Raw genomic sequence first — 5,377 nt, 5'->3', positions numbered from 1 at the left:
ACCTTAAGTTGCTTGGAAACAATATAAAGTGAACTATCGTGTGGTACGGGAAAAATACTTAATTTAGATATTTACAAATAGAGGCGGTTCTCATCACCTAAGATCCACAAAAGCAATATTTTTCAGCTAATACATACATTTATATATAGTTAGAACCCAAATCAAGAATAACTATCCAAATCCAACTACGCCTACTGTATTTTATTCATAAAATAATGCATTCAAAATATGAGGTAGAATATCAAGATTCTAGCATGTAATAGTTCTATAGTGGTATACGGTGATATCCCCATACTTAGATTGGCTAGGATGGTACTTAGTGTTTGCTATATTGAATAAGAATCAATATTATACAATTCTAAATGAAATTCACACAGTACTCCCCAAATAGATGGGGTTTCCGTAATGTAGTTTTTGTTTATCAATACAAAATGACCAAAAACCCAGATTATTTTTGTTATAATCTATAGATTTTTCTAGGTCCAAATCCATTGATTTCCTAATATATCATGTATCCAATTCAAAATTACTTATTATTTTCGAAATTAAATCAAAGAAACGATAGATTTCATGTTAAGTCAAATATTGAAAAATTCTTATAGGTATATAGGATAATAAATCGGTTAAGAAATGTCCAAACTTGGTCGTTCCACTACTAAAATATCTAAAAAATGTTATTCGAATACATAGGAGTAATAAAAATATTAAATTTTATAAAACAATGCAGCAATATGAAAAAATGAACAAAAAACCTAAAAAAGCAAAATACTTTATTGACCTTAAAAATTAACAATACGTTCACATTTTATCAAAAATCTTGTTAATTAATATCACGATTTTACTTTTTATGGTAGAAAATTAAAATATAAGATATTCTTTAAAAAGTGCAACAAACAAATTGCTTTATTTTGCTAAAAATAATTGTTCAGATAAAGTTTTTTCTTAAAATTTATAAAATTTTACATAGGCAAATTACTGAATTGATTCTATATATATATATATATATATATATATATATATATATATACAAAAAGAAAGCAAATACTTTCTACTTATCAGTGTTGGTAAATGTTTATAGTTAAAACAAGTAAGAGTGCTATATTCGGCTGTGCCGAATCTTATATACCCTTCACCTTAGTGTATTTAAAAATTAATTTTCCCGACTATATAATTATTATAGTAAGAGCAAAACATAATGAACAACAACAACGCCAAACGATATAAACACACAAAAAACAAAATACACAAGGCAGTACAACCAACACATATCCAAACATACGAAACGAAATACAGAAAAAACAAAATACACAACGCAATGAAACCAACAAACATTCAAGCATACGACAATTAATACACCAAGAACACAAAAACAATATACACAAGGCAATGAAACACACAGCCATCCAAACATACGAAATTGAATGCACCAAGAAACAAAAACAATATACACAAGGCTATGAAACACACTGCCATCCAAACATACAAAACGAAATACTCATATACTATATATACAGTGTCTCACATAAATATTCGAATTTATTATTTTTTATGAATTACTGTGTTATTTTATGATGCTACTTTAAAAATAATAATAGTATTTAAAATTTTTTAGTGAAATTTAATTCATTTATATTATTTTTACGAAATACAAGAAAAAAATAATAAAAACTCATTAATGGTTTCCAAGAAAATGGAAAAAACCCAAAAAGGGTCATTTCAGGTACTGCGAAAAAATATTCGAATTTTTTCTAAGAACTTTTTTAGAATCCTTGAACACGTGTTTTATTGCCCATTAATTAACCCATTATGCAGGTAGTGGTTATATGGAATATTTAACATTATATTTTTTGGAAATTTGCATAATTATGTTGTAAATCCTTCCTGTGTAAGCGATTAAAATGTTCAAAGAAAAAGAGTTGATCAATTCAAATTAAAAAATTAATTTATATCTGTATAATCAAAGCCGATCAATTAAATACATATAGGAATTGTTTGATAGATTCCCATCGACAATATATTTTGTCATTACACGCATGGAACAAAGAATTCCATTGAGTATTTACCATTATCAAGTCGTTTAAAACTGCTGTCAATACAGGACGACAGAGAAATACTGAGGAAATACCGAAGGAACCTTCATCTATCAGCTCCAAAAATTAACAACGAACTCAGGACAGTCCTGTGAATAAAAATTAGTGTCTAAATTGTGCGCAAAGTACTAGGGAGTAATAATTTGCATGGTCAAGTACCAAGGTGGAAACCGCTCATATCGAAGTTATTCGATGTTAAGTGTCTTGACTCCGCAAATAGACTCATAAGTAAGAATATTGGATTCTGGAAGGAGGTTATCTTCGACGATTAGAACAAATATAATATTTTTGGCTCAGATGGTCGTCAAATGATATGGCTAAAGGTTGGAGATGCCTTGGAATTATCTAAATTAAAACCAACTGTAAAGGACCCAAGTTGCTCTGCCATATTTTGGGGTTCTATGTCCGTCCACGGTGTTGGACTGCTAAAATTTATTATTATAATTATAGACTAGAAGGTCTACTTTGTCAATTTTAGAGCAGAATTTGCATGCTAGTACCACCAAAATGGGGCTACAACAAATTCAATTTATTTTTCAACAGAAAAACGATCCAAAATACACGACCTGGTACGTAAAAATGTTGATCATTTACAACACTAAGTATCTTCTTTCACCAAATTTTCAATGGAGTTGATGTCTGGACTTAAATTCCATTGAAAATTTGTGGTTATATTTACAAGAACAACTTTTAAATCACTCATTATCCTCTAAAACCACCATACGGTTGCTTTGCATGAATAATGGGACATAATAACGCCAGAACTATTCCATAAATTGGTAGAAACGGTCCCACGACGCTTGGAAGTTGTTTTTAAAAACAAAGGCAACTATACAAAACATTAATTTCATTTTAATTATTTATTTTTACTTCATAATGCTAATCTAAATATGATTTATACAAAAAATTCGAATACTTTTGTGAAGCTATTTTTTGCACTTTTTTTAAAAAAAGTTAAATTAGTTCAAGTAAATTATTTTTTTTTTAAATTTTTAAAATGTGATATAAAATTTAAGGACTGTCTGGACAACATAATAAATTTATTTATTTATTTTTCCCACAAAATCTATTATAAAATGGTGTCTGTTTTCATAATACATTAAATTCGAATACTTATGAGAGACACTGTATATAGATAAAGTACAAAAAGAAAGCAAATACTTTCTACTTATCAGTGTTGGTAAATGTTTATAGTTAAAACAAGTAAGAGTGCTATATTCGGCTGTGCCGAATCTTATATACCCTTCACCTTAGTGTATTTAAAAATTAATTTTCCCGACTATATAATTATTATAGTAAGAGCAAAACATAATAAACAACAACAACGCCAAACGATATAAACACACAAAAAACAAAATACACAAGGCAGTAAAACCAACACACATCCAAACATACGAAACGAAGTACAGAAAAAACAAAATACACAACGCAATGAAACCAATAGACATCCAAGCATACGAAAATTAATACACCAAGAACACAAAAACAATATACACAAGGCAATGAAACACACAGCCATCCAAACATACGAAATTGAATGCACCAAGAAACAAAAACAATATACACAAGGCAATGAAACACACAGCCATCCAAACATACAAAACGAAATACTCAAAAAAACAAAAACAAAATACAAAGGCAATGAATAAGCAGTGTTGTTGTTGTTTAGTTTTTATGAAATTTTCAGAGGTTGTCTCGGATTTTTGCTTATATCTCCGTTGTTTATGAACGGATTTTGCTGATTTTAAATAGAAAACTTCTCGAAAGCATGTCTGATAGAATTATTGAAGATTTGGATCCCGAAGATATCTGGGGTTTTCAGAAAACTGATTTCAACAGACAGACAGACAGACAGACGGACATGGCTTAATCGACTCCGCTATCTATAAGGATTCAGAATATATATACTTTATGGGGTCGGAAAATTATATTTTGGAAATTACAAACGGAATGACAAACTTATATATACCCTTCTCACGAAGGTGAAGGGTATAAAAACTGTATTACCTACATTTGTGCCAGAATTTTTTAATATTTTTATATTTCTTATGCGTTATTATGTAAAACTGAAAAAATAACGAAATACTGAACAGATACAGAACACTAAATAAAATACAGAACATTTTCACTTTTTTAGCAAAGAATAATTTATACAGAACAGGTATAAACAGAACAGAATGTCTGGTCACCGTAATTATAAAGGACATATAAATTTCAAAAAATTCAAAAAAGTTCTGAAATAGACTAAACCAAATGCCAAACTATTTTTTAAATATTTTTCTGTACGAGCTAAAAATTACGACAATTTTGACACCCATTTCGCTAAAAAGCCTCTTCAACCCACTAAAAATCATTTTGTGGACCAAAAATATTCTACAAAAAAAATTATTTTTTCAGTAATCAGCTTAAAATTACGGAGTTTTTGAGCCCAATTTTTAAAAAATTTTATTTTTAAAAAATTACACTGAGGTCAGGTTTTTCTGTCGCTGGTAGGGAACTGAGGACCATTCTAAATTTTTTTCTCGTATTCAGTATATTAATACGTATCGATTGAGCGATATTTCTACGTGAAATTCTTAAAAAGGCTGTTCCTCGGGACACTCTATTGTCTATATGTAAATAGTGCCAGATAATGTAGAAAAAAATTGGTGCCAAAGCTAGGGTTAGTGGAATAGCAAAATTTTTTTTTAAAATATTGCAGTGTCAGTCAATAATTAAATATGTATGTATACACTATATCACTAAAGTACTCCTTTCGTATGACAAAACCAGAGCGAAGGAAATCGTGTCAAATTACTTACTATTCCCAAGTAATATTTAAAAATCTGACTAGTACGGAAACATACATATTATCTATCTATTTAGGTTAGGTTAACTGAAATAAATATTAATTAAGTTTTATAATTCAAATTTGTTTAAAATTAAGATTTTTATAGCGAAAAAAGATTTTTTGTGTTTAATTTGAAGATTTTTGCAGAAATTTATATGGCAACGCTGATGAAGGTTATAAATATGAAGAGTTGAAATAAAAATAGTTCTCGTGAGTTAAAAAACAAATCTCCTGAAAATTAGTCGTATAACGATAGAAATAAAAAAAGAATTACGAATACAAAAATTTCCTACTCTGGTAGACAATTCCGATTTTTAAAATATTAGCTTTCAAAATCCAACTTTTTAACCTCTCGTTTTCCGTTTGTATTTAATATCGTTGAAAATTTAAAAATAACTGAAGGCTTAGCCGGCTTATAGTTGATTTTAAACCGTCTCTGACACATTTAGTGTCAGAC

The sequence above is a fragment of the Lucilia sericata genome, unplaced genomic scaffold (assembly GCF_015586225.1).
Source record: "Lucilia sericata isolate MDLA Ls3-8-SP2 unplaced genomic scaffold, ASM1558622v1 Contig000010F_arrow, whole genome shotgun sequence".
Taxonomy (NCBI): domain Eukaryota; kingdom Metazoa; phylum Arthropoda; class Insecta; order Diptera; family Calliphoridae; genus Lucilia; species Lucilia sericata.
This window is presented reverse-complemented; position numbering follows the sequence as displayed.